Consider the following 21,122-nt stretch of genomic DNA (forward strand, 5'->3'; position numbering starts at 1 on the left):
AGCCAATATTATTTTAACAGAAGCTGTTTTTATGACACCTTTTTCCTCTTTTTCTGTCTTCTGTAAGTGTGTGATCTTGTATACAAACATACACAGTCTTTTCACACCAACAAATTATGCTTCTAAGAGTTAAGCACATTTTTTTAGTACTTAGAAACGCTATCCTTTATATTTTCTTTAATTATCATCTGGCACTATCCCATCATCTCATGTGTAACCTGTATTCCACAGGCCTAAAAACCAGGTAGGTTAAATCACTCACCATATAAGTCACAAGCAGTATTTCTCATTGTGCAGAAGCACACTCCAAATCTCGTTAAGTCTGCTGAGATTGCCTAAGGCCGCACCTTAAATGTGTACCATGATGGGTCCTCTGTGCTATTAGCCAAGGTCTACCGTTTTTCTCCAGTGCATGCATGTTAAGCCACTTCAGTCATGTCCTACTCTTTGCGATCCTACGGACTGTAGCCCACCAGACCCCTCTACCCGTAGGATTCCCCAGGCAAGGATACTGGAGTGGGTTGCCATGCCCTCCTCCAGGGGATCTTCCCAACCCAGGGATCAAACCCATGTCTCTTGCATTTCCCACATTGGCAGGTGGGTTCTTTACCACTCCAGCCATTGCTGATATTCAAAGGGACGGCTTTGGAGATCAGATATCAAGGAAAGGCACCAATGCAGCTTCTGATTTCCACTCACCTATACCATACCTGACAATGGCTGATGTCAAGGGTACTGACACCCCATGTGTTCCCTAATGCCTACAGTGGATGTCTCATCAAAGCTGTTGGTGGAGACCATTACTGCTGCCACCAATGCAAATGTATGATACTCTCAAAGTCCTTCCTGTGTGAGACAGTTCACTTTAGTTTTTACTCTTTTTATTATAATTTCCTTAACTCAGAATTACCTCCTCTGAACAGCACTGAAACATGTATAGTGCCATATGTAAAAGAGATGACCAGTGCAAGCCTGATGCATGAAGCAGGGCGCTCAAAGCCAGGGCTCTGGGGAAACCCAGAGGGATGGGGTGGGGAGGGAGGTGGGAGTAGGTTTCAGGACAGGGGGACACAGGTGCACCCATGGGTGATTCATGTCAATGTATGGCAAAAAAAAACACCACAATACTGCAAAGAATTTATCCTCCAACTAAAATAAATAAATAAATTTTTTAAAAATTACCTCCTCTTTCTCTCCTGCTCCACCCCTGCCTCTAAACCAAAGCTGTGCAACTTGACTCTCCCTTGGAATCATGTATCAAATGGATACACTTCCCCAATCTCTCATGCAAAGAAATTCTTGGAAGCCCTGGCTTACCATGTACCACCAGGAATCTAGAAACATTAGGTGGTCATGAAATTAATTATCTTGTATTAAAAAAATCCTATAAGAATATGTAGATGCAGGCCCTCTCTTACACTATGGTGGCATCATTGATTGAAACAACCTCCACTCTATAGAGACCAATTTTCAAGAATATATCCTCCAATTCAGCCCTTCTACCTCTAGAAATTTATCCCATAGATACTTGCACATATGTATAAAAAACGTAAAAGGTGATTCACGGACTATAGCACCACTTGTTAAGGTCAAAAAACTGGAAACAACCCGACTGTCCATCAGGAAAGGCAAACTGGGGTGCATCCACACAACAGTATAAAACGCCACTGCAGAAAATCAGGAGGAAATTCTGCACATTCTGATACCGATGAAGCTCCCAGATACAATCAGTACTACTAATTTTACATAAGTTACAGAAACAGTATGACACAATTTGTGTAAAACAAATGGGGCATATATCATTATAAGTATTGCTTATATATGCATAGACTCTCTTTACAAGGATTTGTCAAAAGCTGGTTAACACTGCCTGCCTCCAGGAAGGGGCAATGGTAGGTTGAAAGACAGCTAAAGGATGGGAACCTACTCTCTGTGGCCACTTTATCACCTGCTGAATATTTAAGTGTGTGTTTTTTTTAAGAAAAAAATTACATAAGAATATATTTTAAAATTCTATTTCATATTTCTTTAAAATATGCTATGTTATGAAAGGTGCTTCTCCTTACAAAAATATTTAGCTTCTTATTGATGCCAACAATTGAAGCCATAGTCTGGAAGGCACTAAGGAAAACTGACTTCCCCAAAGCTCTTGTGTAATTTAACTGGTAGGTATTTAACTACATACACAAACGTGTCAGCTCCACAGAAGGATGGAAAGAGAAAGGGTTGATTGAGGGTTCACTTCTCCACAACTCGGGTATCACAAACACACAGCAGACCCCTGGCATTCGCAGACGATCTTGATTTCCACCATTCCTGAGTGACAGCTGAAGCTCCCACGACATTTAGTGATTGGCCACTTTGCAGAGACAGGATTCTGAATCACACACGCCATACGCGGAGGGACCCGGCCAAGGTCCAGGTGCGCTCTGAGTCACCCTGCTTTGTCTGAGCGGTCCAGCCACTGCAAATAAAGCGGTGACAACCCTGCCCCTGGTGAAGAAATGAAACAAACAACATAAGCTGCTAGTGGATTCTAGTGTTGATGACAGAAGAAGGAGAACATGGAAATGTTTATTAAAGTGATAGGCCCCAGCCACAAAACAGAAGTTTCAGGTAAATTAAAGGCTGAAATGTCAAATGCAATGATGACTCAGACACATTGTGTGAACAAAACTACCGAACGCTCCAAAAGGAAACAAGCAGAGAATGTGTGTGAATCTGTTTCAATAAGTGCTCCAGACAGTACAAAAATTGCTCATCAAGTAAGATAAGTAGTTAAGGTCTAGAGAGATCGTTTACACTACTCAGTTATACTTTAGCAATCTGAAGGGAGGAATTATGTGGTACAACGATTTTTTTGCAGGTTGTGGACTGGTGATGGTTGTGGGCTATATCCTTCATAAATGTCAAGACTCCACTGTATCTTATTTTGACTGGAGATAAACAGAGTCCTTCATAATCCTCTCTTTATGATGCCTTTGCTCACATCTGCCGGGAGAGGATAAAATGGCGGCTCAGAGCTGGGGGCAGAGACTCCAGGCCTGCACTTGTATAGCACATTCAAGGTGAAGAGGCTGCCTGGGGCTGAGATGAAGAGAAGATAACAGTCCCTGGGAAGATAAGCAACCCAATCTGGTAGCTGCAACACAAAGTGAGAGGGTGGGCCTTGCCTAGAAACCAAAAGTCTGGATCTGCAGATAAGGTCCAACTAAAGATTACTAAGAAAGGGTATGAACTGCAGCCTGGCCATTCCTGCTCAAAACCATTGTTTTCAAAATAGCAGAGTATTTACAAGAACAGCTAATGTTCACTAATGCCAGTTAAACAGTTCTAATATTTTTAAATAAAGTTATTTTTTGTAGAATTCCATTTTACAGCTTTACCATTAACAGGCACAGTTTTCAAAAGTAAGTTACAGAGATAACAAGGCCAAGAGCTGGGAGTAGCTGGAAAATGGGGGTAGGCATTACCCCAGAAGCAGCATCTGAGAATCAGATTTAATTCTATCACTCAGAGAGATAAGGGGACTGACTGAGATCTCAGTGCCTGGTGTCAATGAGCAAACACATCAGTTTTTGGTTCAAGAGGGCACTGTGTCTTTTGTGAAGAGTAAGTCAGGAATGCTAACCCTTAAATCATGACCATGAAAGAGACAAAAATGACAGCTCTGCAGAAGACTGAGACAATGAGAAGCCAACATCCACGGCGGGGAGGCAAGGCTCTGCTGCTCCGATGCCCGCATGAGTACCATCAACTGAAGCCGGCTTCTGCTTCCCTTTGCAGAAACTATCACGCACTCACCAAAAGCGGTCTCTGGCACATCGTGACACTCTCAAAAAGTCAGTCTTAAGCGTCACCTTCAGTAATGTCGTCGAAAGGGCCTCTGCCCACTGTAAACCGTATTAAAACGGTGTATAAAGCTGCTAAGCCTCCCCTCCCCACCCACCCTGCTCCTGTCATCCTTTCACAGACGCAACTCAAACACTTCATGCATCACCCTCAAAACTTGCCGCGCTCTCTCAAGTTCCTCGCTCCATCCTCTGCCCTTCCCTAAATGAGCCATGACGTTCCTTTCCTCCTCTTCAATTCACTTTCCAAGGCTTGACAATGCTCTGTTCTGTGACTTCAGACCAACTAACCCCTTGAAGCCTCAATTTCCCCATCTATAAAATGTGGGTGATAACAGAACTTTTCTTCATTGCTCACGGTGAGGACTGAATGAGATGAGTCAGGTAACAGTTCAATGAAGTGCCTACTCCAAAGTTAAGCAGTCAATAAAATCTTAACTATTATAGTTACCCGGTTTAACAATTATTTGCGTTCATGAAAATTGGTCAATGACCTTAAAAAATTAGTCACTGGCATTTCCCCCCGCCTTTCCCTTCATTTTATTTCAGTGGTGTCTCTTATGGTAAGCCATCTTTGTTCAAAGCTCCATTAGAAGATGTCAACATTACAACGTAGAAGTAGATGTTGTGTTGTTAACAACAATAATCCCTCACATTAACAAGGCTCTAGAAATGACTAGCTTTCTTCAGGGAACAATTCCTCTGAAGTACTGGAGGAGGATGTGCCACGTAGGGAGGGACTTGGACCCGAGGGCAGGGCTCTCTCCACCATCACGCCGGGCTGGCACTGGGGGCCAGGCTGAAGCAGGTAAACAAGGCTAAGATGAAAGGCCAGGGCACACTGCCCCCAAAGCCTGCTCCTCAGAACTTACAGGAGAACATTTCTGGGTGTCCTGTGACACAAGTTCTGTGGTGATGGCGAAATGTAACCTCTGGGTCTTTGGGAGATGGATGGCACGCATCAGCAACAAGGCAGCTATCGGTGAAGCACTGAATCCAAGTTTCCCACAGTCACTCAGCCCTGTAGCTCTGCTATCGTACTCTAGCAAGTCTCATGGAACCCCTTTTCAGAAAATGCTGAGCTACAGAACATAAATTCAAGAAATAACACGAGAACAGGCAGTATTTTACAGGATAGAATGCATTCATCTCCAGGTTAGAAAATCAATTACAGAGATGCTATGTTCTGGTTGGGCTCCCAGTCTGCATCCATGTATTGAAACCCGCAGTATAGTATCTAACACTGGGGGAAAGTCCTGGGGACCTAGAGTCCAGGCCCAAGAGGGGGATCCTGAGAAAGACACGGCCCTGCCTCTTAAGGTCTATCTACGGCTTTCTGATTTATTCTCTGATGCCTTCCCATGCACTTTCATGACACCTGAGAGGTACACAGGCTGTAATGGGGGAACTCACATATTTACAAATATACGGCCACGTAAGGGGAGTCAGACAAAGTCAGTAAGTCTAACCCACTCCAGAGATACAGACATCGTGGAGCTGAAGCATTTCTTTACACTTTACCATTTTAAAGGATCTTACCAATACTAGCCTATTTGACCCTGACAGCCACCTTTTAAGCGGGCCAAGAATTGTTGGCCTCATTTTACAGATAAGATCACCAAGCCAATAAACAGACTTTCACCTCCCAAAACAGGGACCCTCAGACTATACCACAGTGCCTAACACATTGTATTTCAGTCAATAAAGAAGGCAATCTAACGTAAAGATGAAGAGCACGACAGCCAGAGCGCCCGGGCTGAATTCACGACTTACCAGCTGAATAATCTTGGGCACGGTACACAACCTCTCTTGAGCATTAGCTCCTTCATCTAAAAAATGAATAGGAATATCTATTTCATAGGGATTTAAACTTTTTAAAATTATGTATGTTAACGTGCTTTGTACTTTGCGGACACTCAGTCCACAACTGCTACAGTTACTTTGAAGAAAAGAAACAAGTGACCCTCCAGTGTCCACATTCCCTTCAAGCATGGGTTTATCATTCCTCTGGAATGATAACTGTACAAAAGCTAATACCTTTGCACCACGAAGTCCTATAGATTCCTCCAGAGTCCAGAGGTGAAGGTGGAGAAAAGTGGGAGTTAAGAACAATGGTAGGACTCTGGGATTTCACAAACAAGTAAAATTTCAAAATGAATTTAGGAAACTGATGAGAAGTCAGTAAGTATTTGTTTTTCCAAGCTCTTATAAAGAAAAGAACATTCTAACAATGAGAAAAGTATGAAGGACAGAATCTCTGAACAATGACCTAAGACTAAGCCATTGGCAACCTTACTGTGACGTTTTTGCTGAGAAGGCATAAAAGCATCCTCGCGTATCAACTCTGGTTCCAGGACGTGCTTTCAAGAGAGCTAACACAGAGGCAAAAAGAAAGCACCGTTGAGAGATCACAGTAAGAGGCCTATAGAGAAAGGAGAGATGAAAGCTATGGATCCTCTCCAAAGGGGTTCAAATAACTATTACAGTGAGTCTTTCTCTGTACAAGTACTGGAACATGGGTATGTAAGATGCCAGGAGAACAGGGGTGGAAGGGAGACTCTGTACCCCAATAATAGTACTTGTGACACATCATATCATGATCCTTTCTTACAGGAGGTTTTGGAGGAAAAAGACTTTGATTTTCATTTCATTACCCTCATGTGAATATCCACAGTAGGCATCAATAAAAATTTATCACATGAATGAACAAAAGAGAAGGGAAAAACCTAACAGACTAGCTGTGGGCAAGGACTGGGGAGAGGGAAAATCAGAAACAGATCTTCACTTGTCCATCTATCTCATGTTCTCCAGTGAAAATTCGAACAAGGAGGCTGCTAAGTATTTATTTACCTCTTTGGCAAGAGGATAACTCTCTAGCTCCAAGAAACCCTCCTTATTTAAGTGTCAGTGAAGAAAACATCAAAAGAAGTTAAATTCAAGCCTCTTAAACAGGCTTATTCAATAAGGATAAGAGAAAAATCTAAACTCACCCTTGAAGCATCTCTCAACAAATATTTTGCTACAAAGAAAAATTTTCCTTTCAAATCAAGCATGACAGATACGAGCTTTGATATTCCAGTAACCCTGACTGATAAGAAGTCTGAACCGCACACATACTGGAATTGAGATCTGTTGTGGAGAGATGTGAATTCTGCCCTGAGGGCGCAAGTTCATAGATTTTTTTAGGCAGGTAGAACCATAGATGACTTCATGTGAAAACTGAAATCTCAATAGCATCAAGAACAAATTCTTGAGAATCTCGGTTTTCTATCCCTATCTATGTTCATATAGTAGATGCCTGAGTGGCAGCTAACCTAGGTTTCCTTTATATACGAAATCGATTAGGACGATTCCTTCTTGTTGATATTTTTTCAAGAAACAACTCCCGCCCCTGTATCTACCACTAGTCATGTTTTAATGAAAATGACTCTATTTATAACATATCGATGGCTTATCTGATTTCCTACCTTTTCTGCTATGACGATTACATGCAAAGGGGTAGTCACCAAAGGCAACCTTTACAGAATCTCAACTTCCTGCCCTTCCGTTTGTTACTGTAAGGAGGATGAATTGTTTGAGAGTCTGTGGCCTTAACCTACTTACTTCCTCTGAAGGAGGAACAGAAAATGAAAAATGCCTTTCAAGAAAAAAAAAATGTATATAGAAAATGAAATCACAAACTGACATTAACAGTCTTGTGGCATATTCAACACACTCTCTTCAAATGCTTTTATTTGAAGTTCATGTTCAATGTACAGACTATGAGATACTCAATTTGAGGCAGAAATATCCTGAAAAGGGCTATAATGTCATCTATACACTACACTAGTAGGGTAATAATAGAAATTTTACACCCGTTAGAGGGATTCAAGGGCATAAAAAGAGCAAGAACCTGTCTCACAGAGATATTTCCATGCTTATGCAAAATATGCACGAGTTTAAATTTTAAAAGAAAACTAAAAGTAGTATCTTGTTCTTTTTTCTTACTTCACTTCATAATTTTTAAATGCTAAAAGTAGTACATTCTTTTTTCTTATTCTGCTTCATATTTTTATAGAACACAGAGCTAAAATTAAAAGATTTACACTTGATTTCTTTTGCCCATAATAAATTAGATTTGTTCAGATTTTATTTCTGTCTACAGGCTTATCTTGATAACCCTTTGCAGCTAAACTCCTTATCAACAGATTGAACAGCTAGGCCTCAAATCTTCCAAATAAGACCACGAAGCAATGGGGTGAAATTATTTAGATCATTTAACAACCAGACCAGGGACTTCAATTCACAGTTCAGTGTTCAATCCGTTTAACAGATGGGGGGAAAGTAATCAACTGATTTTGGTGCCTCAACCATCCTACTCAAAGTGTTCCAGTAACTGAACTAGTTTAACTATAAAAGCACACGTAACATAAAGCCATGGTCCAATCTTGAAAGGCTCCAACATACAGCAGATGCTTAAAAAATTTTGTTGGATGCTAGAGCTTCAACAAAGGAGAAACAGTCCATCACCCTACAACCAACGCCTGCAAGAGCATCCTTTGAAGTTAAGACTAAAGCTCTGCTTGATGGACCATGACTCAGATAACAGAAATGTCATATGACTCCCACTATAAACCAGAACCACCTAATGAATCAAAGACTCTTCACTTTATTTTGTAAATGGGCCTACTCTTCTGGTTAGAACATAATATCAGTAATTATCACATTTTGGTGAATATATTCTTAGTCACATTCCCTGGTATCTTTTTTTAAACTTTGATTCTCACACTCTACATTCTTCCCTGTCTCCAGCTTCTCACCATTATTATCTCTATCCCTCATTTTAATTTTCCTTTTTTATAATCAATAAATTCCATCATGTTTTGAATTCACAAAATGGTAAATTTAGGCCCCATTCTTTTGATTGATGATTAATTGATTTAAACTTAATTTATCAGTTAATTTAAATTAATTGATAACAAACCCTACTGCCTTATCAGGTCTCTTCCTACAAAGAACAGATGAAACCTTTTTATAAATAAACCCAGTAACACCAAGCCTAATCTCAGTAATGTTTTGTTAACAGCTAATGACCATTTCAAGGCCATGAACTAGATCAAGGTGTTCTTTTCAGTACAACTAATCTTTTCCCAACTTTTAAAAAGGGAGGAAGAAAGAGAACAGTGAAGAAATAGTGTTTTCTTCCCATCATTTTTTCCTTAAAGCTGTGTGCTATTGCTCATCTTAGTGAACCAATGTATAAAAGCAAATATATTCCTCAAAATCTGGAAATGTGTTTTCTTGGAAATATTGTAAGAATTACTATTTTGAAAAATTAGAAAGTTAAAGACATAACAAAACGAAAGCCAGAGTCATTTTCCCTTGTCCCAGCCCTTCCAAACTGCATGATACGAACTTACACAAGTTACTAAGTATCTCTGAGCACCAGTTTCCTCTAAAAGAGAATTAATAATACCAAACACTCAAGGTTACTGAAAGTATTACTGTTAAAACAGTACCTGGGCATACAGAATGCACTCAGTAAGTTTCTGTTAGATGACCCCTGCACTTACCTCTACCTTTCACTACTGGCACCGAACCACAGCTCTGTTCTGGTAATTATCATTGTATGTGTATGGGTTATCTCCTCAACAGACTATAAACACACTCAGGCCAAAGAGTGTTGCTTTCTTCATAGTCCCAACAGAGTCATTTATTTCATCCTATCCCATGCATTAATTAAGTAAAGCACCTTCTAACAGAGTTACAAAGATATTGTAACAGAGTTATAATAGATAAATATCTATGGATTGACATAAAACACTGACTTGCAGAAAGAATAGTAAATAATAATAAAAAAGCTTTATTATTGGGTTGGCCAAAAAGTTCATTCAAATTTACCCATAAGATGGTACAGAAAAACCCAAATGAACTTTTTGGCCAACTCGATCTAATACACATGTAATTCTTTCAATCACTACCCAAGTCATTAACTGTAAGGCCACTTCTCAGGAAGAAACTGGAGGTGCATCCAGAGTCAGTCAGCTTTACACAAGTGCCTCTCAAAAGTCCTTATTCTTTCCTGCAAACCACCCTGTCTCCCAAAAAAGGACTTAAAGGCTTTTCAGTTTGACTTCAGAAACCAAACTCCCAGGGCAAGGGTGTAGGGGACTCCTCAAGAGCAAAGACCTAGTCTTTCAGTGTTCAGCACTGTAAGAGTTCAATAGAAATCAGTTAACTAATAGAAATATCACTAGAGGAATTATTCAGGTTACCCAACTTTGGGACACCAAGGGTACCCTTGTCCACGCTGCCTAAAATATTGGGTTGGCCAAAAAGTTCATTCGGGCTTTTCTGTACCATCCTATGGAAAAATCTGAAAGAACTTTTTGGCCAACCCAAAAATTTCTTCTGTAAATTTCCTGTCCTAACTGTATCTATTATAAATAGCCTTGGTTGATATATATATTTCTTAGAAATAAACTATCAAACAAAACAAAACAATGGAATTATTCAAGAACCAACCTTCAATTACGTAGGGACTAATTAAACAGGACCTATATTTCTTCTTTACTCCACTACTGGGTTTCTAGGTTCTTAGAATAGTGATTGGATAATTTCCAAGATAAAAGAGATAGGCTAAAACTTGTCAGAGTTTGGCAAATTCAGTATTATCAAACTGAAAGCAAGGACTTGTGATTTTCTTTTTTCTATCTAGATAATACGTAGTTGATTAGGATTAGAATAAAGTAGCCAAGAGTTCTAGAAAATGTAGGGAGCAAAAAGCCCTACAGGGAGCACCCCCGAAATTCAGTCATTTGCAGGACCCAGTTTCTGGTCCCTATAGTTTAAATTCTTACTACTCCAGTTACCTATTCTGTTATCTTCATTTCCCAACAGACTCCTGCAACTAAAGTATTAATTACGGTACATAAATTCCCCTCACACCAACCCCTCTACTTTCACCACCCTACCATTTCCACAATTTGGAATTATTTTATATTTAAGTATTTATTTCACCATCTCCTACCTATTAAATGACTACCCTGAGATAAACAAAACACAATTTGTATTCAGCACCATTTTAAAACATGGTCTCTTCCCTCAAGAAAGCCATAAAAGAGAAACTACTATTTTCCTAAAGAAATGAAATATCCCCTGAAAGCATTGTGGCAAGTCCATATAATATGTACACCAAAAACTAAACCAATTATTTTAGCCAAGAATTAAATCACTCTGTTCAGCTTTTAAAAACCTACCTTCTCTTCTGCCCTTTCCACAAAACCTGGCTAAGGTAAAATGATAATATGACTACCAAACATTTGAATAATTCTTCATAGTTCTCAAAATCTTATTTGATCCCTTCAACAAAGAGACCAAGGCAAGCATTGTGGCTCCCATGTTCCAGAAGGGGAAATCTAAGCTAAAAGAGTTAAAGTGATTTACACAAAGTGGTATATTTAGTGGCTAAACTGTCCTCTGATTCCTATTCTAACACTACTTACAATCACAATGATTCCCCAAATGAAGAAAAATAATCAGTCTTCCACTCAGCATATCTAAACATGAAACTAACCATCCTAGGAAACACACTCACTCTGTCTGAACTCTACTTCCATCTGCGTGATCTTCTTGTCAGCTGTTCTTGCCCCTGGTTTCTGCTGCATCACCTACATGGACATCTATTTATTTTGCTATTTATACTTCTCAAGGTGATCCACGAGCAGAAAATGACAATAAATTCCTTTCTGACAATCATTTTTCAGTGGTATTTATTCAGTTTTGACATCTAGACCACATCTACCATGGTTATAACGTGGCTCAATAAGAACTGTTAGTCCTCATAGAATTAACAGAACAAACTTATACAAACTTGTTATCAGCCGGGAAGAGTGGTGGGAAACGATAGTTAAGGAGTTTGGGATGGACATGTACACACTCCTATATTTAAAATGGATAACCAACAGGGACCTACTATATAGCACAGGGAACTCTGCTCGATATTATGTGGCAGCCTAGATGGGAGGGGACACTGGGAGAGGATGGATACATGTGTATGTATGGCTGAGTCGCTTACTGTGAAACTGAAACTATTCACATTGTTAATTGACTACACACCCATATAAAATTCAAAATTTTTTTTAAAAAGGACTATTAGTCCTGCTAATTTTTGTTCTGTTTTGCCAAACAAGAATTAGCAACTCCTTTAATACCTGAGACAGAGAAGGAAAATGAAATGAAGCAGAAAAAGAAAGGAAACGATTAAAAAAAAAAAATAGTTCTAAAAAGTAGAAGAGGCTTCCTTCCCTAGCGGCTCAGTGGTAAAGGATTTGCCTGCCAATGCAGGTGACTCGGGTTCCATCCCTGGCTTGGGAATATCCCCTGGAGAAGGAAATGGCAACCCACTCCAATATTCTTGCCTGGGAAATCCCAGGGACAGAGGAGCCTGGTGGGCGACAGTCCTTGGGGTCGCAAGAGAGTCAGACATGATTTATCGACTAAACATCATCATCATCAATAGCAGAAAAGCACTATAGTCGCACAGATGTACTTTCATGTTCTGCTCAGACAGGGTTCCCTTCTGCCTGAGAATGACCTTCGTTCTGAGAGTAGGCCCTGGATTATTGGAGACTAATCAGCACCCTCCAGAATTACCAAAGAGGTCTTTATTGGGCAGCAGCTGTATTGTTTGTGGTGATACACTTAAAAGTTGACAAGTTTATGCTAACACACTGGAAATTCACTATAACACTATGACATGATATTTGGCACATGTCAGCCCACCGTAGGATTTGAGCCATAGAAGTTACTTAAGTGTGCCCAAATATCTTATTGGAAACATCACCTACAAAATTTTACCAAGTTCCAGAATTTTCCACATCACAGTGTACTTATACAACAGCTATATTAATTCACAATTGCTTTGTTCTAGATTTCCCACTTTCTCAATTCCAAAGAATAAAACTATTTACTTTCAGTAAAGAACAGGTACAACTGAAGTGTGAATTAAGAATCCAGTAAAAAGCCAGTCCAAAGATTATCCAGAACAATCTCTTAATTTTTCATAATGCTTTAACTGGAGCTTCAGTCACATTCAGCGTCAAGACTTTCATGAATTCAAAGCATCCTTTTCAAAATGGTGTTTTTCTGCCAATCCTGTTTCACACTGTCCTTCCTTACCCCCAAATGCAGCTTTTAATATCTGCAAGTGTATCAAGCAATTTGTTTCAACACACAACTCTTACCTAGTAGCAGTGAAGAAATAATTATCTGATGGTCTTTAAGACTGTGGTTCACCCTCAAGACTTCTCCTGGAGGTCTAGCATCAATTTAAAGAGAAGAGAAATAAAATCAAAGTATTGTCATTAAAAAAAAGAAGCCCTGAAACTCATAAATAACAAGTTCAAATTCTGAATTACTGACATTGCATAATTTTGTACACTACCACTTAATATGCTACAACACACACCACACACACAAAAAATAAACTAGCTTTGGATAAGGTGAAATTGATTTTACATTTATATCATTGCCCTACCCTAAATTCCCCTCTTAAAGTCTCTTCCATTGTATGACAAGCAAATGAAAGTTACCAGGATCATTTGATACAATTTTAATTTCTCTCACTGCTTCTCATTTAAATTTACCATACAAAACACACACCGGTAGAAGAATAGATACTATGTAAGCAAGTTTTGTCCATATATTTAAGTGTTTAAATCCAAAATTATACAAAGTATTCAGAAATGTCTTAACCAGTGAAACAAAATTACACTCTTAGAGCTAAATGGGGTCATTTATTTTAAAACTATATATGACTATGTGTTTAAGAAATGAAATAAGGCCTTAAATTATATTTACTAGAGAGTAAAATAATTAGCTCATATAAAATCATTTTATATGAGCCTTTTCAAATACAACTGTTTTTCATTTTTTCAAAGTTTTAAACATGTATTGCACTTCGTATTTTTATTAACATTCAAATGTATTATCCACTGTTAATACTGATTAAAGGTTGATCAAATGTATAGACAATGACAAATATTAAAAAAAAAAAAAAAATCCAACAACTGCCTCTAATCCAGACAGTGACCGATCTCAAATCTCAGAATAAAAGCAAAGTGTTTTTCCCATAGAAGTCTTGAAGATTGGAAGGTTCTACTTTCCCATAGAAGTACCCCAATTGGAAGGCTGGGTCCTTAGATTTCATTTGCTCTCCGATTTACTAAACTTTCTATTTCTGATCAGCATCCTCTCTACAACATCTGGCCCCCGGCTCAGGTCGTCTAATCACTTCCACGTCTGAACGGACTACGTAGCTAAAAAGTAAAGGCCAAAGTTTGCTCTCGGCCTTCCGAACTTAAAGACGCGTCTAACCACTAGAGGTCTCCCCTTGGCCAGTTTTGCACGTTCGCTATTTTGCTGCACTTGAAACTTTCCGGAGAAATGCTCTACTCGAGTCAGTGTTTTTCTAAAAACTTGCGCAAAAATCCACGCGACCGAGCTAGCCACTACGGAGACTCTCGGGCTCCCCACAGCAATAAAGCTATCACAAACAACATTCTAGGAAAATTAAAATTCGACGCACTCGCTCCAGCCGCTCTCCCCCCCACCCCCCCTTCTTATTTCTCAGCTCAGTTTCCCTTAACTTAAACTTAGAACAATCAAAAATCTATTTTTGCTTCGGTGCACTGTGAATGATCTCTAACGCATTTTTTTTCTGGCGGTAGACCCGAGGTGGTCAAGGAGCCGGCCGAGGGATGCAGGGAGGGGGGGAAGGGCCGTGCTCGCAGCGCCCGAGGAAGTTGCATAAGGAAAGAGACTCCGTTTTTTGGGTCCCCTCAAAAAATCGGCGGGGAGGGGGAGGAAAAGGAAGCGGGGGGGCGGGGGGAGGAGGCAGGAGGGAAACTGAAGCGACGTTTACCTTCGTCTCCCCGTGGAAGGGTGGGGTGAGAGCCGCGATCTTCGCGACCCCGGAGGGCGGCTTGTTACCCCCACGTCTCTCCGAGCGCAGACGGACAAACAGATACCCCTACCCCTCCGCGGGGAAGGCGGGGAGCAAAGTGCCCGCTTTTAAACTTTCTCTCACGGTCGCGCTGGGGCCGGGCTTCGCCCAGAGAGGGTGGGGGAGACCGGAGGGCCTTTTTCTTTCAAGGTAATTAAAGTTTTACCACTAGCACGAAAGTTGCGCCCTCCCTCGGCCCGTGCCACCGTGCCCCCCTCCCCCGCCTCCAGGGCTCCCAAGTTTTCCTCCCTCTCCCCCCCCCCCCGCCCCCGCCACCAGCTCGCGGGGCGCGCGGCGGATGCCTCGGCTCCTGCGCTTCCCCGATCTCCACCCCCGCCGGCCTCTACTTCCCCCCGCCGGGCCGCCGCGGCGCGAGGACGGCCGGCCGGGCCCAGGACGCTAGTGTGCAAAACCCATTATTCCGGAATAGCACACGCATGCCGCGCGAGGCGGGCGGCGGCCCCGCCTCGGACCCCTCTCTGCCTCCCCAATATAAGGACGGCGTAAACAAGTTGCAGGAAAAGCAGCCCCGCGCCGCCCCCCCCCAACCCCCCCACCCGCGCCCGCCGCCCCGGCGCGGCCGCCGCCGCCGCCGCCGCCTCCCGACACACGCCCGCGCCTGCACCCGGCCCGGCGCGGCGCGGCACGGCGCGGGGCGAACGCCGCGACGGCGCGGGCTCCCGGCCCGGCCCGCGCCCTGCGCCCTCCCCCGCGCGGACGGCCGCCGCGGGCCCGCGCCGCCTCGCTTCCCGAAGCACTTTCCTGCCTCGGGCAGAAATAAACCGGAGGGTTTATTTTTGTGCAACTTTCCCAAAATGGCGGAAATTGGAGCTGATCTATATGAAATTCTCACACAGTCGGTCGGGAAGTGGGAGGCGGCGAGGAAGAAAACGCAAACTCTCGGCCGCCGAGCCCGCCGCGGGTCCGTGAGTGTGTGCGTGCGTGTGAGTGTGCGTGTGCGCGGTGGGAGTCGGGGAGGCCTTTCCGCCGCGCACACACACAGCACACGCCGGAGAGACGCGCCTGCACATTCAACCAGTCCATTCTCCGCAGCCCGAGCGGGGAGAAAGTGGCCCGGCCTCTTTTCCCACTGCCTCGGTCTCCCGTAGTACTTCTCGCGCTCGCTCGCTCGCTCTCCGGTGCGCGCCCGGCACAAAGGCCACACGGGCGGAGGGGGCCGCAGGGGCGGCGCGCGGGGCTCGCGCCTCCCGCCGCACCGAAACGCGGCCCCGGCCACCCCCGCGCGCGCCCCCCCCCCCCGCCCCGGCCCCCGCCGCCGGCGCCCCCCGCCTCGGCCGCCGCGCTCGCCGCCCGGGCTGCGGCTCCGCGGCGCCCACTCGGGCACGCACCCCGGCGGAGCCCGGCGCCGCCGCGCTCCCCACCCCGCGCCCGGTGTCATGAAAGCGACCAAAGTGACAAGCTCGGGGGGCGCGGGGGAGGGGGCCCACACGCATCCCGCCGCCTGCGCGCCGGCGAGAGCCCGACGCGGCCGCCTCGCCCCGGCTGCCTTCCGCACGGCCCCCCACACCCTTCCCCGTGTGCGCGCAAAGAAAAAAATACAAGTCTCTCCTCCCCCCATTTTTTCCTTTCTCTTTTCTCTCTCTTTTGTTCCTCTTTCGCACTCGCACTCACTACTTCAGAGTGAGATGCCCAGAGACTCCCCCTCCAGCCGTTTCCGAGTCACTTGCCCACTTTTTTCCCCCAGGATTAAGTTTTCTTCTCTTTCCCAGAGGCGCAGAGAAGTGGGGGAGAAACCCCTTCTGTCCTTCCCCCTCCCCTGATCTGTTTCACAAGACGAGGGTGCGCTTCCTTCTCTGTAGAGGTCTCTGAACTTTCATCCTCACCTAGGAAAATAAATGAATGGGCTTTGGCACGGACAAATCTTCAGATTAATTAGAGATTAGATCCGATCAACCGCTTCTTACCCCCAAATTTTCTCTTTTTTTTTTTCTCCGTCTCACGAGTAGTCCTGACAAATGGTCCAGGGCTGCGGGCGCAGTGCGCATGTGCGCGTGGAGTCAGGGCTGGGGAGAGGGGAAACTGCGCTGGTGCCGGTGCCGCCGCGCCGCCGCCGCTGCCGGGGAGGCTCGCGCCGGCTTCCCTGTTCATGCTGCTGCGCCTTCGCCGCTGGAAAGCAGCATTAAAGCCGGTTGGCAAATGCAGCAGCCCGCAGATCCTGTTTCAGGTGCATCTTTTCAATACCCTTGTCACCAGCTCAGAGCTGCTTCCAGAACAATCAAAACAAATATGAAAGACTGCTAAGGTGCTAGATTTCTTTGTCTATTTTCCACTTTACTTTTTTAAAAAAGGCATTTCTCAGAGCAGCTGATCCACCATGTACTGTTAAACGTATGCTTTCAGCCATTAAAGAGTGGGCCTTGGTCTTGCAAAAACACAACCTGAAGGCTAAACGCATGCTACAGGTCAGGAAAAAGGAGAAAGTTTTAAGCTCCCCCCACCCCCCCACCCCACCCCCACACTCAACCTCTCTCTCTTAGAGGACTGGAAGAATGCATTATAAAGTGTGTATGTAAAGTGTCCGCGTGCCTTGCGTTTCTTAAGTGTCGGTCTTTATTGACAGCTTAAATGTGTTAGGCCTCTGTTGTGAAATCTGTTGGGATACATATGTCAACTTAGAAATCAGTGTTAAAGTCCGCTGGCAGTAAGCAGGTCTAGGACTACCTTCTGAATGTACTCAGTCAAGATGGCTGAGCGGTCCTCAACTGCGAAACCTGTCTTTGTTAGGGCATCAAAACCAGATCAAGGGAGACTATTGCATTTCCGTATTGACAGCTTTCCACTGATGGACTGTAGGCCTCCTTTTGGGCAGCTTACTATTCTCCTTCTCTACTCGATACAAGTACTTAGAAAAGAATTCAAGAAACTGAAGTTGTGATCAACACTTTTAGGTCAATAACGGAGTTCACCGTGCAAGGAAAAAAAAAAAACAGGGAGCGCTGGTAATTTCAGGAATAGTGGAAGCAAGTCTTCACATTTTGCTGGGGTGGGGAGATAAAGTAAGGCCCCCTACCCCTCAGAGTGAACTAGTTTGCATCTAATAAATGGTCAAGGAGACCCTTTTCCGAAATTGCTGCCTGAGGCCTAGAATTTAAATATATCACAGATGGAAATTCTGTATTAAAAGTCTTTCTCCAAAAAGTAAGTAATAATATTCTCGATTGAATTTTTTCACTTCAGGAATGTTCCTTGAACCAGTTTCAGAAAAATAAACGGCTAAATTCTTTCCTTAGGACCATGAAATTACCCTAGAGAGGCAGACTATCACCCACAGTGTCTTCTGCTGGTGTAGTGACCGAATTCTCCAAACCAAAACCCAGGACATACAGCTAGACGTGTACTCAAGACAAGGGAACAAACCCTGTGAAGCTGAAAAGAGTTTATAAGATATGCTTCCTGTGTCAGGCAACCATTGGTTTAGGGGTGTGAAATGAGGCAGGCTGGGTTAGAGAAGGCTATAGATAATATTGATTTCACCCACAATATCCAGCCTTTTTCTGAGCTGTTTCCAAACAGCCTAATTAACTGATCTGAATTTCAGCTTCTCTCCTTTTCTCCCTAGCCCTTGAATAATAAGCAGTGAAATGGCCAAAGGCAGACTACAAGAGGAGAAGGGAAGCAAGGCCAGGAGCTATGTGCAAAACTAAGGCCTTATGCCCAAGGAAACTAATAACATTAATTTTAGATTTCTCTTTCTAAAAATCCATTCTAGACTTGTTCTCTCTAGATAATTTCTAGACTACACGTCTATTTCACAAGCTTTTTCAGAGATTTCTGTAGTCTTTAAACTTATATTAAAGATCTACCTTGTGCAAATCACACTACAAGATGTTGGGGATAAAAAAAATGATTAAAACTAGACCCCAAGGAATTCAGTCTGTAAAGACAGTCTAGTGCACTGGGCAATGCTTCACAGTGTGAAAGATGTTGTACTAGGGGTATGCCGAGCAGTTATAATTGAGGAGCGACTGTGGCAATAAGGAAAGACTTTCTAGAAAAGGTGACAACTGATTATTGAAGGACAAGTGTCCAAGGGTATGTGGGAAGATGATCCAATCAGAGAAAGCCTGAGTAAAGGTCCAAGGGTCAGGAGAGAAAGGCTTGCCTGGGACCTGTGCACATACCGAGGTACAGTAACAAAAATAAGGATGAGTTGAGGCTCTCTCCAGTACATGGTCAATCTCCTTCAGAGGTCATCAGTAAAAGCTCAAAGGCTTAATGTAAGTTGTTCCCAAGATGTGGTTCTGGATGGGAAATATTTTGAAGGTACTCACATCTAAAGATACTGCTACAAAGAATCCACTGGTGTGACCCCCTGAAACAGAGGCAGTTTATGATATCAGAATCTAAATAACACTGGACCTTTATATAAATCGGTAGTATTTACAGAACCTTTCTCCATCTGTTCCCTAAATGATAATATACTAGTAGAAGCTTTTTGTTGCTCCTTCACCCTTCCACTGTTCAGTCACTGGTTAATAATCCATGATGAATCCCTTCTTTCCAGCATCCCATCATGGCATCAGTCTCCACCACTCTCCCCGGTTCCCATTCCACCCACTCTACCCTATCACACCTACATACCTAACCCATCCTCAGACCAGATCTGTAACTTCCCTGACCTCCCAAGTGAAATTATTAGCCACTACTTTACTTTTCTGTATGTTTATTCGTTTATACCCAAACTTGCGCCCCCAGCCTGTGACTCAGGTTACGCTATTCCTAAATATCCTGGGGTGTATGTGTGCGCTCCGTTGTGTCTGACTCTTTGCAACCCCATGGACTGAAGCTAAAGCCGTTTTACATGGAAAATGTTTTCCATCACTGTACTCACTCTCTGGAGACTTTCTGAGGCTTCTCATCCCCTCCCAGATGAAGGTCATTCAAAACCTTTCTCACTATATTCCATCCTGTATCCTCCATTCGGCATGAATTCAATTTAGAAACCTACACTCCCTTTTCCTAGCACTAAGTTTGATCTGCGTTGAAAGGACATACTCCCCCTTCCTTGAACAATTCAAGGACAACCTGCTCCACCAGCCAGCCCCTCACAAATTGAAAGTGACCAGGAGTGAAGTCCAAGAGATTTTTATTGTAATACAGTCCTGCCACCACCCACTGGGAACCCGTTAGGCAGGTCACCTCATCTTTCAGGGTTTGAATTCTCTCACTAGTTACACAAAGAGTAATAATTGATTTCTGAGATCTCGCTGAAAGCCACGTCCCTTTCCATCCTTCCACATAACAGCAGCATTGTCACATTTTCGTACAAATAATATGGAACCAAGAAATGAATTTTAAGTAAGGAGTGAAAAATCCATCCATCTGCTAGGTATCAGAATGTTACCAGTTTATAGCTCACTCAGTTGGTTTAAGCCTGTTACTAATGAGATGAAGGTCATGGGTTCCATTCCCTAATGGCTAGTTAGTTTTGATCTGTTTCATAGCCACAAACTGCTTTCCTAACCCATTTCCCATGTTGTAATGTGTGCTATTGGTTGTAAGTCTTCAGATAAAATTGAATCTTTCCATAGAAATTTTCTAAAATGAACAATACTTGAAGTTATTCTTTCAATGTATTATCTTACTTTTAAGTGTGAGTCAAGTTATTGATTTTTTTAGTCTATATAATTGTGTGCTCCATGTGTTTCCAAGTATAAAAATGACATTAACATTGATTTGGCCAAGATTTTTATTATTGATAATTATTTATACAAGCTGAGTTTGATTTTCTTGTTAGCATTCTAGATAACACTGAAATGTTCATGTGGTACTCTAATTTGAGTCCTGCTTATTTTTCTTGTGACACATCTGTATACATTCTTAGTGCAGAGCTTGTGATGGTGAAATGTAATTGATATGCTAAGGATGAGAGAAAAAGTATCTGTTAGTATTTAAGGAAAGGATTATGGTGTAAATCTTAAATTCTCAACATGTTAAGGAAATTAATATAAAAGAACATCTTATTTATTATAATCTTATTTAGATGCAACAGTAAAGATAGAAATATGACAGACATATTTAAAACAGTGGACTAATATAGAACTATAAAGTGACTTATAAATTTAAAAAGTTAATGATTTTCCAGAACACAGTTACTTGCTTAAAGCCTAAATCCAAAAGCCTTATAACTAAACAGTATTAGAGGAACAAGCCAGACTTCACAACATATCTGTGATTGTATCCCCTGATAACTTTAGACCCTGATTCTAGAATGTTCTTTCCATATGACATGCCTCCTGGCCACAGCTGATTGGTCCAGGAGTGGG

General features: G+C 42.7%; 1 protein-coding gene across 1 annotated transcript in view; it reads right to left on the reverse strand.

Moving 5' to 3' along the window:
- L3MBTL3 (L3MBTL histone methyl-lysine binding protein 3) overlaps positions 1–15,051 on the reverse strand; it is a 106,436-nt gene extending 91,385 nt beyond the window's left edge. Inside the window, exons 1-2 of the mRNA XM_070461600.1 lie at positions 14,755–15,051; positions 13,076–13,149 (exon numbers count right to left, since the gene is read on the reverse strand). The gene's annotated coding sequence lies outside the window, so the exon portion shown is untranslated. The remainder of the gene's footprint in view (positions 1–13,075; positions 13,150–14,754) is intronic.
- Between the last annotated feature and the right edge of the window lie 6,071 nt (positions 15,052–21,122).

This window comes from Odocoileus virginianus, chromosome 34, assembly GCF_023699985.2.
Source record: "Odocoileus virginianus isolate 20LAN1187 ecotype Illinois chromosome 34, Ovbor_1.2, whole genome shotgun sequence".
Lineage (NCBI taxonomy): Eukaryota > Metazoa > Chordata > Mammalia > Artiodactyla > Cervidae > Odocoileus > Odocoileus virginianus.